This window comes from Zootoca vivipara, chromosome 2 (genome assembly GCF_965207765.1).
Source record: "Zootoca vivipara chromosome 2, rZooViv2.hap1.1, whole genome shotgun sequence".
NCBI lineage: Eukaryota > Metazoa > Chordata > Lepidosauria > Squamata > Lacertidae > Zootoca > Zootoca vivipara.
This window is the reverse complement of record NC_142584.1, coordinates 2,308,313-2,323,793: the sequence shown is the minus strand read 5'-3', so window position 1 is coordinate 2,323,793 and position 15,481 is coordinate 2,308,313. Positions and strand designations below refer to the sequence as shown.

The window sequence follows — 15,481 nt, the reverse complement described above, 5'->3', positions numbered from 1 at the left end:
TCAACATGGAGAATTGTGTCTGTAACATCTTTATATTATTCTTTATTTGCTGATTCTCGGGTTTATCAATCAGGTTCTTCTCATTTTCCATGAGACATTTCAAAATTTCTTCTTTCTTCCTTTCTTTCTTTCGTTTCAGAAAACTGTTTTGCTGTATTAGAAAGCCTCTCATCACTGCTTTACTTGCATCCCATACCATATCCAGTCCGGTATCCTTGTATAAATTCCAATGAAAATAGTCTTTCAGGGTCTTCTTAGCTTTCGAGACCACCTCTTTATCATCAAATAAATCTTCGTTCATTCTCCACCTGAAGGACTTTTGGTCTTTGTTTTTCAATTCCATGAATATAGAGTTATGGTCTGACAGTGTACGTGGTATTATCTCTGTTTTACTCACCCTGGGCACTAGTTCCTTGGAGATCCACATGTTATCTATCCTTCCCGAACTCTGATTTGGTTCTGAGAAGAATGTAAATTGTTTAGTTGTAGGGTGCCTCAGTCTCCAAATATCCACTAGACCCAGGTTTTCTACTAGTTCAAAGAAGGATTTTGGTAATTTACCTTCATTCTTCCTTTTCTTGGTCCTATCCAATTCTGGCACTGTCACTCCATTGAAATCGCCCATAAGCATTATCTTTTGATCCATATATTCAGTCAACCTTTCCTCCAGATTCTTGTAGAATTCAGCCTTATTTTCATTCGGTGCATAGATTCCCACCACTAACATTTTTTCTCCCTCAATCGATATTTGAGCCGCGATTATTCTTCCTTCTTCATCTTTAAAAATCAATTTCGGATCTAATTTCTCCTTTATATACAAGACCACTCCTCTCTTTTTCTTTTCCATCGAACTTATAAACTCTTTACCCAACCTTTTATTTTTAAGAATATAACTATGTTTTTTTGCCACATGTGTTTCCTGAAGACAAATTATATCCAAATTCTTCTTCTTCAAAACATGATCAATTTTATTCCTTTTAGTCTTATTATTCAAGCCATTCACGTTCCAGGAATGTAACTTCAATGCCATTTTACTTCCTACTATCAGGAAGAGCAGAAAATTATTTTACTAAACTTGGTCGGGTTCTTTATTTAAATCCTTATCTTCTTCTTCTTCTTCCTCTCTCTCTGACTCTTGATCTTGGTCTTCTTCCTCTGCCTTTTCTTCTTCTTCCTCTCTTCTCTTTCTCCTCCTTCTTTGTGGTCTTGGGTCTTCTTCCTCTTCCGCTGTTACTTCTGCCAGAACAGCTAGTTCTGGGTCCAACTCTCCCAAAAATTTTTCGTACTTCCTCAAGAATTTTCCGATATCCTGTATACTTGTCAGCACATGTCTCTTCTCCTTATAATGAAACATCATTCCTTCGGGGTATTCCCATCTATGTTGAATTCCATTTCTCTTAAGCAAGGCCACCATTGCTTTATAATTGTCGCGTTTTTTCAAAAATCTTCCTGGTATCTCTTTAAACACAATTATAGGCTTACCACTGATGATTAGCTTGTTGGTGAAACTCAGTCTTAAAATCTCATTTTTCATCTCCATTGTATTGAATATCACCACACAATCACCAGGTGCTTTCCTTGCTTTGGCCTTTGCAGATTTCACCTTAATTCTAAATACATTTACAATTGTCTGACTCACTTCTTCATCTGTTTTTCCCATCCATTTTGCCAATTCAGCAATTATTCTCGATTTGATATCTTCTCCCGTTTCTTCAGGAATACCCCTCAATTTCAGATTCAACTGTCTTTGTTTCATTTCTATCAATGCCAAATTGTCAAGCATTTGTTCATGTGCCTTATCCAGTTTTTTCACTTTGTCTTTCACTTTATCCGTTTCCTTTTTAACCTCTTTTACTTCTTTTTGTGTCTTCTTAATTGAATCTTCCATTGTTTTGGATCTCACTGACAGATCTTTTATCTGAGTCGAAAGCTCTCCCACCGCTCCTTCAATCTTCTTGTCAATCTCTCCCAATTTCTTATCCATTCGCTGTTCACTATGTTTAAATTCATCTTTGATTTTTTGCCATAAAGCTTCTAGATCTTTAACTTCTTCTTGTTTAGAGCCTCTTCTGTCTTTCGGTGTGCTTGCCGGCTTCTTTTCCTCTTTACCTGCCATTTTTATTCAGGAGGGAAACAAAAACAAACAAACAAAAAAAAAAAAGCAAAGAAAATCCCCCTTCTCACCACTAGAGGGTACTGCTCAAAATCCCAAGTTCCTGCAATACCCAATTTACCCCCAGATGGCGCTATACTTTGTCCCAACTCCTGACTATGTATATTCCCTTCTCCACCACTGGGTGGTATACTATCAATTCTCAGTCCTCTTTCAGTACTTTTCCACTCTCAGTACATAGAAGGATTGCAGATTGCAATTCCCCTTAACTCAGTCCCTCCTTAATAAGCTCCTTTCCGCTTCTTACTCAATTGAGTTCACCTTTAATTTCAAAGACCTAAAACAAAGAAGCCAAGTCCCGCAACTCTTCAGCCACTTGCAGGCTTAATCCACATATAGAATCCAATGAGACCCAAAACAAGTTAAAAGCTTCAGCCACTTGCAGGCTTAATCCAATTAGGGATAGTAAAGACCCCAGATCTGCATTTCTAAAGCTGTAAATCCCCCTCTTCAGCCTCTTGATGGCTCAATCCAAGATCGGCCCCCCCTTCAGAGCTCAAAGTTAGTGTAGGAATGCTCTACTTATAATTGATTTAGAGGTCAGCCTTCTCCTCCCCCTTCTTCAATGCTGCAGCAATATTTAAACAGCTTTCAAACAACTCAAAGCCGATCGTATTTTCTGGGCTAGAGCACAGATAATACACAGTATCTAATTAGGGAGAGTAGAGACCCCAGGTCAACACTTCTAAAGTTGTAAATCCAAGACCATTCTCAACATAGGGGGGCAGGGCTGGCTCTGGGGAGACTTGGACTCGGCTCTCTCCGCCCCTTGGTCCCCCATGGCGGCACTGACGCTTCTTCCCTTGTCTCTGCTCCTCTCCAGAGCCCACCATTATCCGGGCAGCCCTGGTGCCCCAGGAGGGCGGCTGTCTCAGAGGAAGGACAGACCAAGCTGCAAGGTGACGTTCACGACAGCATGCCATGTTCACAGAAAAGCTGTTTCTCAGAGCATGCTGCAGTTGAGCCAATATGCTCTTTCAGCCCCAAAATGCAGAAGCCCCAAAGAAAGAGTCACGGTCACTGGGAAATGGCGAGGTTGGTTCCATGGTTGAGCTCTGCCCAGCGTTGGTAGAGAGCGAGGGGAAACACCTGTGTTCAGGTTGTGTGGTTCATGGTTGTGCTCGCAGCCTCTAACATTCAAGGAACCAAGTGACAGAAGGAGAGTAGTGCTGGAAAACGGCAGCATGAAGGCAGATCTGCCAAAAGATGCCCTCAAGCCTGCATAGCAACCAATGGGGAAAGGGAAATGGGGAAAGTCAGTCACCAACACAAATGACAATCAAACCAAATATGAACACAGCACTGTGAATAACCCACAAAAGTTACTAGCCTGCAAAAAGTCTTACTAGCCTGTTACGGGCTGGCAGTGGAAAGGTGGAGAGCTGTGTTTCTATGCTGGTTGGAAAGGAGGGAGCATCTGGCTAATTGTTTCTATTGGAAGAGATACCGTAGCAGGGATGCCTCTCATCCTAGCAGGGATGACTTTGACTAGATGACTTGTTTGTCTTCTTGGTCTGCTGCACAGATGATGGAGAACTTCAAGGCCCCTGCTCTCCCTCCAGGTCTTCAACTACAGTGGTACCTCTACTTACGAATGTTTCTACTTATGAACTGAGCTCCGTCCGCCATCTTGGATGCGGTTTAGATAGGATTTTTTCTACTTACGAATTCTTAGATAGGGTTGCTTCGACTTACAAATTTTTTCTCCCAATGCATTCCTATGGAATTCGACTTACAATTTTTTTCGACTTACGAATGTGCGTTTGGAACACATTAAATTCGTAAGTAGAGGTACCACTGTATTATATCATCTGAATGGAAAAGAAGAGAAGGCAAGCAAGTATAACTGATTTGTAGGGAGTTTCCTATATACCCTGAACATATGCTTGGAAATAGACATTACCTTCATGTTTTCCTTGGCGTTTCTTCCTCCTGCCATCTTCTTCCAGATCAGGATGTGACACCGCCTCGCTGGCCCACCCCTCGACTCCGCCCTGGCATGTGCCACAGCAGGAAGGGAGAGCACGCGTTGGCTAAGCCAAGCCCTGCAGCACCTAGCGATGTTTTAATGGGCGGCTGCTGGACCAGCTTGCTCCCTCAGCTGATGCACACTTTCCCTTCCTGCTGCTGTGCGTGCTCTCCCTGGGTGGAGTTGAGGGGCGGGCCAGTGAGGCGATGCTTGTGACACCCCTCGCTGGCCCGCCCCACTGGTCCACCTAGGGAGAGCGGCGGCGCAGCAGGGAGAGCCCGGCGGCGCTCTCCCTGGGTGGAGTTGAGGGGCGGGACAGCGAGGAGACGCTCGTGATGCCCCTCACTGGCCTGCCCCTCAACTCCGTCCAGGGAGAGCGTGCGTTGGCCAAGGGAGGGAGCAAGCTGAGCCCAGCCCACCACCCGGCGAAAACCTTGCTTGGTGTGCGGCGGCAGCAGCTGCCTTTTGCTTGCTTGCTTTCTTGCTCTGCCACTGCCAGCTCGCGCTTTCCTTCTTTATTTGTTTTTTTCGGCTGGGGTGGGCCCTGGGCGGCGCCGCGTGCGGAGGTGAGGGGCGTCCCAGCGAGGCGTCACGCTTGAGGCTGGTGTGACGCCCCTCCTCACTTTCCTGCCCCTCACCTCCACGCGTGGCTCCACCCCCAGGGCCCACCCCAGCCGGGGGAAAAAAAGGAAAACGCGAGCAAGCACAAGCCAGCTGCCGCCTCCCGCCGAGCAAGGTTTGGGGATCGGTTGAGTCGCTGATCCCAGGGGCGGGGCCCCGGCGAGTGTTTGTCACCCCTTCAGGGTGGTGCCCGGGGCGGCCCTCCCCCCTGTAGTGACGCCCCTGGGTTTTGGCATTCAGGCAACTAAACTCAAGAGGAATTCACTATCATAACAGAATGCAGATGCTGAGAGAAATCCTACTTACATATCAATCACCTTTCTCTCACACAGATGAAATGATCCCACCATAGGAGATCACTAGGCCTTTTAGCACCCTGGTGACCAATGAGCATAGCTGCCAAGTACCCCGTTTTCCCTGGGAAACCCCCATATTTTCTTACCGTTTCCTGCAGGTGTCCCGAATGGCAAAATAACCCATATTCCCCCGGATTACGGAGCTCCTGCTGGCGGCCATGTTCTTCTGGTGCCGCGCCGGCACCGGAAGTCACTTCTACGCACTTCTGGACATGCGTAGAAGTGACTTCCGACGCTGCTGTGCCCATTTCCAAAATGTCTGCAGCGCCAGAAGTCGCTTCTATGACATGCAACACAAATTTTGTAGAGCCCTCAGTGCTGTAGGCATTCCTGTTTCTGAGGGTGCTGACAAGAATACTTTGGTCAGAAGTCTGGTTAACTAGGAACCCAGTGGGAGATGACTCACTGCATTTCCATAGGACTTTTAGGCTCAACATGCACTCAGAAACCACCAACTCACTGAGGGGTTTTTTGCAAGTCCCTTATTGCTCCAGAATAAAGTCCAGGACTCTTCTCATCATAAAGTACCAACACTTAGCAAGTCTTATGTTTGCCCTTTTGTTTGTTAGGACCCTATTTGGGGTGGGGTGGGGGAAAGACCAATCCTTTAAAAAATGATTAATATGAGTGATGCTTCCTTATTGTTCAAAACCTCCTTTTACTTTTGGTATGGCTGGGCCATTAATACTGTAATATCATCTTGGTCCTTTGGATGGTCAGGTCACACACAGGCAAGGTGGAGGCTTGCACTTGCTTTGCTTACCCTGAGTGTGAGATATGGGCCAAAAGAGTGCTTTCTCCCATATGCACCTCACCATGCCCCTAAATTCTCTTATCCTTCACAAGCAGAATCTCAAGGGGTGTGCAGCAGCACCTGCTCAGTGGTGGCACCTGCTCTTTTGAGCTCCATTCTTAGGGAACTTGGATTGGCCTCAGCCTTAGACATAGTTCAGTGCCACCAGGTTCTTTTTGCCCAGGCATTTTTTCAGTCTTGGGTGGATGTAACTACATTATTGCTCTGAGTCAGTAGTTTTCATTCCATTGACTTAACTACTGTGTAATTTGTGTGGGGTTTTTCATACTGTTTCGTAGGTTTTAGAAAACTTTGGGCTAGAGCTATGGAAGGGCTATATATACACATATATAAATAGGGCCATTTAAAATTTGGCCACAGAGAGAGAGAAATAAATGCTATATTTTTGGAGCTTGGTGCTTCAGGGCTGACTCTGATGCTGCTTTAGCACTAACCACTGCCTGTGTGCCTATGAAACAACAATCCTATCATGCACCTCCTTTCATTGCAGAGCTGATTGGTGCTGGAAACTGTTGAGGGGTTTGCCTATCAGCATGTTGTTCAGCTGTTTCCACCACCGATCAGCTGAGCAATGGGGAGGGAGCCTGTGAGTCACATGGAAGTCAGAGAAAGGTCTGCCTGCAGGCCAGGGGTAACTCAAATGTGGCCAATGCGTTTGCTGCAGCTCTATCTGTGTACTTATAAACAAACTGATATTTCAAAAGAATGATAGTGCAAAAATGTCCTGGAACATCCTACTCTTTGCTTTGGAAATGTGAAATAATGCAATACAAATTAGCATTACCACTGAAAGGTGTGCAAAGTGTTGATATTGGCAGTGCATTAAAGGTCAAAACTTGTGTATTGGTGATGTGCCATGTTTTGGACTATGGCATTGTGAAAACAAATCCTGGCTTTTAACTACACTGCTATGAACTGGGTTGGCCCTTCCACAAGAGTGGACCAGTTGGCAGATGGGATGGCAGCAGTAGCAGCCCCACCACCATTCTGTCTGAGCCCCCCAGCCTTTTCCCTTTGTTGGAGACCTAGGTGCGCTACAAACCTGTCATGTGCCCCTTAAACTAGCCTGCTGTCTTCAGGTGCACTGGAGAATGTTACCCTGTTGTCATTGTTAAAGTAAGATTCAGCTGCCAGTTCAGTTATCATGTCCTTTGCTGCAGGCAGCAAAATGTATTGTGCTGACCTGAGTTATGGGCTGAGATGTGACTGCCAACCAGCTTGTGTTGAGAATGACCTTACAGCTCATGGCAGTGCAGCTTGATGTCAGTGTGTATTAACTTAAAAATGGTGCCTGTGCCAGTGTGAAATTGTATGAATTAAATGCATTCCCACTCCCCGCTGGTTGGGCAGCTTTGGTTGGCACAGTAAATGTGGGTTCAGTTGCAAATGGAGTGTGTGGTGAAACTGTCACGTGACATGAAATGTTCAGTTTCAGTCCAAGTATAAACACTGTTTTCACATTTTGTTTATGCTTGAAGCTTGGAAGATCAACCTGCTTTGCAGCAGTTTTGATGGATATGCTACATGGTGCCCAGCAGGAAGCACATGTCTAAATAAATGTGATGTCTAACACCTAAGAACCCAATCTTCCTTGCACATGCTGTAGTGTGATGGGTGGAGCTAACTTCAGGGGCTATGTGAATTGTCTGGGTGACACACTTGACACAGGAACACTGGCTTGGTGTAGATTCAATGTAGACTCATCTCTTAGCCATTGGGAGTGCCCGTCCAAGTCCCTTCTCCCACCTCAACCCCATCATTCCTTTCCCTTCCAGCACTTACTATGGGCTGGCTGACAGCACCTGGACCACTTAACCACAATCTCTCTTCTATCACTTGTGGGTTGAATTGAGAAAAGGGGTGTTTGTCTATTTTTACAATTCCACTACATGCAGTACTTAGCTTACCAAGGCCAGAATGCAATGCTACATTGTTAGTGGCTGCTGTTACACTGCTGTATATGTGTAGACTTTTGCAGAATTTTCTGCTTTTCCTTTTACCTCACTCAAGCAACTTTGGATAACATCTAACAAAGCAGACTCTTGTCCATAAAAGCTTCTGCCATAATAAATTCTCTGGTGTGGTAACATCTACAGCAGAAGCTGAGGCATTTGGGCATATTCTGAAACAAATTATTTCAACATAATAAAGATATTTTGAAGAGGCCTTGTGTTGAAAACCCTAAATATGCAGGTGAGGTGGGGAATGACCTAGTGTAACTCCGACCACATTGCAACCATTCTGCACACCAGTTCACCCTGAAATGAAAAGCGCCTTGTGTAGCTACTGGGATATTCTCTCTCTGTGTGTGATGAGGACTTTCTCCCAAGCAATCATGCAGAGGATTTGCCAGCCTAAAGCTGCAGGGAGAAGTCAGAAGGTGCCTGTGTGTCCCTTCTCTCTCTTTAATATGTGCACGTCCTACTCAGGTGCGCATAAAGGAGCCGAAGGAAACAAATGCCACACAATGATGCTATGACTGGAGAGAATCACCTGTGGGGTGGATTTTAATGGGTAAGAGAGGATATATGAATTGCAACTTATCCCTCCAGGTGCCCACTTGTGGTTGGACAGTCTCAAGATCCCATCCTCGGCAGCAGAATTAAAAGCATAGGAAGTAGGACAGGCATCCCCAAACTGTGGCCCTCCAGATTTTTGGCCTACAACTCCCACGATCCCTAGCTAACAGGACCAGTGGCTGGAGAAGATGGGAATTGTAGTCCAAAACATCTGGAGGGCTGAAGTTTGGGGATGCCTGAAGTAGGATGCAAAAGTAGGATGCAAGTCCAGTTATGAAATAAGCTGGTTTCCTCCTTCTCACCCCCATTAAGAAAGAATCGTAGAATCATAGAGTTGGTAGAGACCACAAGGGCCATCCAGTCCAACCCCCTGCCAAGCAGGAAACACCATCAAAGCATTCCTGACAGATGGCTGTCAAGCCTCTGCTTAAAGACCTCCAAAGAACCTCCTTGGCAGCAAATTCCACTGTTGAACAGCTCTTACTGTCAGGAAGTTCTTCCTAATGTTTAGGTGGAATCTTCTTTCTTGTAGCTTGAATCCATTGCTCCGTGTCCGCTTCTCTGCAGCAGCAGAAAACAACCTTTCTCCCTCTATATGGCATCCTTTAATACAGGCATCCCCAAACTGCGGCCCTCCAGATGTTTTGGCCTACAACTCCCATGATCCCTAGCTAAGAGGACCAGTGGTCAGGGGTGATGGGAATTGTAGTCCAAAACATCTGGAGGGCCGAAGTTTGGGCATGCCTGCTTTAATATATTTGAACATGGCTATCATATTACCCCTTAACCTTCTCTTCTCCAGGCTAAGCATACCCAGCTTCTTAAACCGTTCCTGATAAGGCATCGTTTCCAGGCCTTCGACCATTTTGGTTGCCCTCCTCTGGACACGTTCCAGCTTGTCAGTATCCTTGATCTAGATACTTTACTCCTATTGATGCAACCCAGAATTGCATTGGCTTTTTTAGCTGCTACATCACACTTTTGACTCATGTCAAGTTTGTGGTCTACCAAGACTCCTAGATCCTTTTCAGATGTACTGCTTTCAAGCCAGGTGTCACCCATCCTGTATTTGTGCCTTTCATTTTAATTCCCCCCCCAAAGTGTAGTAGTTTACATTTCTCCCTGTTAAAATTCATCTTGTTTGCTTTGGCCCAGTTCACTAATCTGTTAAGGTCATTTTGAAGTGTGATCCTGTCCTCTGGGGTATTAGCCACCCCTCCCAATTTGGTGTCATCTGCAAACTTGATCAGGATGCCCTCAAGCCCATCATTCAAGTTGTTTATAAAGATGTTGAATAAGACTGGGCCAAAGACTGGGCCCTGTGGCACCCCACTAGTCACTTCTCTCCAGGATGAAGAGGAGCCATTGATGAGCACACTTTGGGTTCGGTCAGCCAGCCAGTTACAAATCCATTGAATGGTAGCATTGTCTAGCCCGCATTTTACCAGATTCTTTACAAGAATATCATGAATATACAAGAATCAGGCAACAACTTGTTAAGTAAATTTAAAACAACGTTTAAAGGTAAAGGTAAAGGGACCTCTCACCATTAGGTCCAGTCGTGACCGATTCTGGGGTTGTGGCGCTCATCTCGCATTATTGGCCGAGGGAGCTGGCGTACAGCTTCCAGGTCATGTGGCCAGCATGACAAAGCCACTCCTGGCAAACCAGAACAGTGCACAGAAATGCCGTTTACCTTCCCGCTTGGAGCAGTACCTATTTATCTACTTGCACTTTGATGTGCTTTCGAGCTCCTAGGTGGGCAGGAGTTGGGACCGAGTAATGGGAGCTCACCCCGTCGCAGGGATTTGAACCGCCGACCTTCTGATTGGCAAGCCCTAGGCTCAGTGGTTTGACCCACAGTGCCACCCGCATCACAAGGCTTACTTATTTCCTAAACATGCATTGGTTCACAGAAATGGCTGTGAGTTGTCTGCAACCAGGCGCTGGAGCAAATGCTGTGAACCATAGGTGAGTTTTCCCAGGAGCTTTGCTAGCACCAGCCGAATACTCAAGATAACCTCACAACTGGTTCTAGATTCAGGTAGGTAGCTGTGTTGGTCTGACAGTTGAAATATATATAAAAAATTAAAAAAAATGTCCACTAGCACCTTAGAGGCCAACTAAGTTTGTTCTTGGTATAAGCTTTCGTGTGCATGCACAGATACAGATACATATATATCTCACAACTGGTGGAAGCTGTAGTGCTAAGCTTTCATGCAACACACTTGGGAAGCAGGCTAACTGACCTGCTCAAGGAAGGTAGTTACCATCATCAATGGGCATGTGATACTATGCTCCAGGGCTAAATGGAGCAATATCAGCCGCCTGTGGGGAACCTTTGGTGTGGTGGAGATCATGGCTACCTGTGGGCTGCTCTACTGTAAGGATCAAATCAAATAACAGCTAACACCTTCATAATGACTGTGAAACTTCTCTTTGTCCTGTGGAATGTAACAGGGAGGGGGTAAGGAGAGGCCAGGAGCAGCTGGCCAGGTACTCAAATTTCTACCTCTGAACCCCTCCTTTCTGTGATGTATCAATGCCATATTAGTGACATATTAGTGATGTATCTTTAGGGGTGTACCTTGGTGGTGGGATGCTAATAAAAAGGGAAGACCCCCTTTGTTCGGGGTCTCCATCTTGCTTCACCTTGTTGCAGGTGGGGCCCTGTCGTGACAGTACTTTCTTTAATAAAGGCCAAGCCTACTGGCTGCTGTTTTGCTGATATTCTTGGCTGGAGTCTTGTTTTGTCCAAGGGGAGCCCTCATATTTTCCGTTAACACAGACAAGCCATTTCCTTGCTGTGGGGTCTGTCCCACAATGTGCTGGAAGCAGGGGCAAGGAGGGAATATTTAGACCTTTTTGTTGTGAGTTTGCTTTTCCTTTAAATAAACCATTACAACCTGATCAGCCTGGTAGTGTGGACAGCTTTCTATGGGAACCTGAATATCCAGAACCCTGGGAGCCCTCCTGTCGCTCCGCGGGATAGAACAATGGCATTAGTAAAAACCATACTGGCTAGATTTTCTCAAAATCTGCACATAAAATTAATAGAAACTAACATCTATAAAAAGTAATAACTAGCCAACAGTACTATAGTTAGTACTACCGGTATATGCTCATTGCTCTCCAGGGGAGGAAGGAAAATGACACCACACAGAGCCCTCTCTACATTCTATTTCTATGGTCAGCAATACAGCTCTGTGGACTTAATGCTTTCTCATGCCAACTGGCATTTGTTGGGTTTGGCTGTTAACCTCCCACATCGACAGCCTCCCCACAGGTCACTTTTCTGGGCCACTCTTATTGCAAACCTGTTGCAAACCTGCGGGGGGCTCGGCAGCTACTCGCTCGCTTCCTAAGGATTTCCCTCTGCCGCGCCTGCAGACGGTCTCCGCTCCCCTCCCTCTCTCCGAGGCGAACCCAGCAGCAGAGGGTCTCGCGGGCGGGCGGGCGCGTGCGTCGCTGTTGCCAAAGCAACCGTGACCTAGGCGCGTCAGAAGCGTCGGCGTCGTGACGCGCACAGGGTTACGGCCTCACGTACTGGGGCGAGTGACGCAAGAGGCGGGCGCACGCACATGCACATATACACACGCGCGCGCGCGCGCGGCCAGGGGGAGGGGCCGGCGCTTCTTTCCCTTTTTCTGTTTCTTTTTTTTTCTCCCCCCCCTTTCTTCCTTCCCCCCTTTCTCCTCCTCCTCCTCTCCTTTTTTAAATATTGTTTTTGGAGAAAGGTGCTGTTGTCCCCCCCTCCTTCCCTATTCACCTCCTTTTCTTTTGCCCCTCTTTTCTCCCCTCTCCCACACCGGCGGCCTTACCTGTCCTCGCGAGCCCCCTCGGCCAGATACCACCACAGCCGCCGCGCCAGGCCCCAACCAGCCTGCCTTGCTTGCTCGCTTGGCCTGCCAACCCTCCAACGAGCCGGGGCTTGATCCCCGCCTCTGGGCCAAGCTCCCCCACCCCCGTCCCACAGGGCCATTCCCCTCCGACCCTCATCGCCCTCCCTCCGTGCTCCATCCCACCTTGAGCCCGAGCCCCCCCCTCCCCACCGCGATCTTTTCCTCCCCTGCACTTGTTGCTCCGAAGGGCCTCCTTCCCCTGCCTCTCTCTCTTTCCCCCACCTCCACTTTCTCTTTGCCTCCTCTACCTACGCTCCGTCTCTCACGTCAGAGGAAGCGGGGAGCACAGCGGGTCTTTGGGCTCTCTTCCCCGCCTCGAGGAGGAGGAGGAAGGCAGGCGGCGGCGACGACAGCAGCAGCACCGCCAGGACACGGCAGCGAGGGGAGGGGGGCACAAGTTCCCCTCCTCTCTTCCCCCTTCTCCCGCCAAGGTAAGCGCGATCTCGTCCAAATTGGGGCTGGGATTGTAATCCCCCCATTTGTCTTTCCGCTTTTGGTATTGCGAGTTGTAGTATCGGGGTTCGGGCGATTTTTGGGGTTGCAAAGGCGGGTGCTTTAGATGTTCCTTGTTTGTTTTGTTTAAAGCCCCTTCCACGGTTAGTGCTCTGCGTAGGGGAAGACTTCGTTGTCCCGGATGTAGGAGATACTGGAAATTATATTTCCTGCTCCACCTGTGCAACAGGTCCGAATCCGAACAATGAATGGTGTTAAGAGAGAATTTGGAGTCTGTGATGAAGCAGAGAATGATGGACAGTGGTGTATGCCGTCGGAAACTATTTTCTCCTGTTGGTCTCCGTCTTAGCTCCCGCCTTGTGTTCAGAGAACGCAGCTGTCGAGAGAATCTTAGCAGAGACTCTTGTGCCCTCCTTCAGTGTGGCGCTTCAGATCTTTATTTCTCGGTCAAGTGGGCCATGGCAGTTGCAAGAGCTGGTGCATATTCCTTTATCCCAGCCAGGACTTTATGCTCTGAGATTCTCACACTGATAGATTTGGTAGTTTTACAGACGCTCTGCTTTTTGCTTATTTGTAGGGAGGATTACCGTATCTCTTGGTTGTCTGTGGCTCCTAAATATCCAGCAGTGGAGGTGTAAAAAGCATTTTCATCTGCTGCTAATGTCAAGAGATTTGGTAGTAGCATGATATTGTAAAGTTCTGAGAAATGCTGTATGAGAAATGCTAATGATACCAGCTGTGTGTTGGGTTCAATAAGCAAGGACAGGGAGATGTTCTCAGTGACAGCCTCTCAATCCTGGAACTCCTCCCACTGTGATTTTGCGAAAATCCAGGTCTGAGCAGCTTTTGGAAACAAGTCTACCTGTAAATGAGTTAAAGCATTGGTTTTCAACCAGTCACCCTAGGGTGACTTGAGGAACATTCAGGGGAACCCAGGGGGGCACCCTTTCATTAACTTGCAGCCCATATCTTTCTGCATTATCTTTCTCTGAGGAACATTCAAGGTAGCCAGCAGCTTTAACTTGCAGCCCATTATCTTCCTGAAATAAAGCAGCAATAAAAAAGTGAGGAAACACTTTTGCAAGACTGTTTATATTCTTAAAATCTCTCTCCCCCCCCCAACAAAAATCCTTCCCAGCTTCAGTCTCACTTCTTCGAGGGTATTACATTACTTGGTCTTGCGAAGCTGTTGAGTATTCTCATGCAGGAGGTTCTCCCAGTTAAGTGTGCATGATGTGCCCCTTTATTTATTTATTTTGCTGTGAAAGTTTAAGTAGTGGCCCCTATGGTTTGGGTGGGATGTTCTGCAACATGTCTCTTCTGCTACAACTTATTCAGCATCTTATTATTATTATTATTTTTGTTCTTGTGAAGTCACTCCAAGGACCATCTTCGTTCTTTAAGGAAGATAGACATTTGATCCACAGCAACAGAGGGGACCTTTTGTTAGTGCTGAGGACCACATATCAGATATATGGTCAGGGGCTGTCAGCAGGTGGACATAATGTCAAAGGTGGACTGGGCACCCTCTTTGCTTGTTCTTCCTCTCTTTCTCCTGACTCCTGTCATCAACTTTTGTATATCCTACCCTAGTAAAGGCCACGCCAAGTTACTGAACTGCGGTTCCAGCAAATCCAACTTAAACTAAGATAATTGCTAAGAATGCCCAGCAGCATTTGCAAATTTGAGCTCATTGTAGAAACCTGACTCTCAGTTGAGCCTTTCCCACAGGTCCTTGAACGCAAATGGAGCCAGTGAATGCCACCTTGCAAATTCCATACCACAGAGATTGCTTCCTTGCACCCTACTACAAAACTAGAAAGCTGAAGCTCCATGTATGAGCTTGGAGGCTTGACCTTGAAGTACAGTCATACCTCGGGTTAAGTACGCTTCAGGTTGAGTACTTTCAATTAATCCGCCTGGAACAGATTAATCCACTTTCCATTACAGTGGTACCTCAGTTTATGAACACAATTGCATAGCTGCCAAGTTATCCCTTTTTTACAGGGATTTTCCCTTATGCTGAATAGGCTTCCTCGCGAGAAAAGTGAAAACTTGGCAGCTATGCAATTGGTTCCTGAAGTCTGTTCATAAACTGAAGCAAACTTTCCCATTGAAAGTAATGGAAAGTGGATTAATCTGTTCCAGATGGTCTGCGGAGTACTCAACCTGAAGCGTACTTAACCCGAAGCATGGGTGTAATTGGTTCCGGAAGTCTGTTCATAAACTGAAGCATTCATAAACTGAAGCATTCATAAACTGAAGCATTCATAAACTGAAGCGAACTTTCCCATTGAAAGTAATGGAAAGTGAATTAATCCGTTCCAGATGGGTTCCAGATGGCATTCATAAACCGAAAATTCGTAAACCAAGGTGTTCATAAACCGAGGTTCCACTGTACTTTCAACGGGAAAGTTTGCTTCAGGTTAAGTACACTTCAGGTTAAGTACGGACTTCCAGAACCAATTAAGTACTTAACCTGAGGTACCACTGTATAGAGCAGGCATCCCCAAACTGCGGCCCTCCAGATGTTTTGGCCTACAACTCCCATCATCCCTAGCTAACAGGACCAGTGGTCAGGGATGATGGGAATTGTAGTCCAAAACATCTGGAAGGCCGAAGTTTGGGGATGCCTGGTATAGAGGTTAGAATGTCTTTCTGAAGGAAGCTAGGC

At 46.6% G+C, this 15,481-nt stretch overlaps 1 protein-coding gene and 1 long non-coding RNA gene across 10 annotated transcripts in view; one reads left to right on the top strand and one right to left on the bottom strand.

Annotated features, from left to right (window-relative positions):
• Positions 1-1,200: 1,200 nt before the first annotated feature.
• LOC148686690 (uncharacterized) lies at positions 1,201-11,885 on the bottom strand. 2 transcript variants are annotated; one of them, XR_015948345.1, is made up of 3 exons: positions 11,781-11,885; positions 10,000-10,111; positions 1,201-3,391 (listed from the first exon to the last, which is right to left on the bottom strand). It is a non-coding gene; the product is annotated as an uncharacterized LOC148686690 (long non-coding RNA). The 2 variants fall into 2 exon arrangements; XR_015948346.1 differs by having other exon boundaries at positions 11,770-11,874.
• A 142-nt stretch (positions 11,886-12,027) lies between these two features.
• R3HDM2 (R3H domain containing 2) overlaps positions 12,028-15,481 on the top strand; it is a 133,211-nt gene continuing 129,757 nt past the window's right edge. For all 8 annotated transcript variants that reach the window (XM_035102294.3, XM_060272173.2, XM_060272170.2 and 5 more), the window contains exon 1: positions 12,028-12,785. The gene's annotated coding sequence lies outside the window, so the exon portion shown is untranslated. The remainder of the gene's footprint in view (positions 12,786-15,481) is intronic.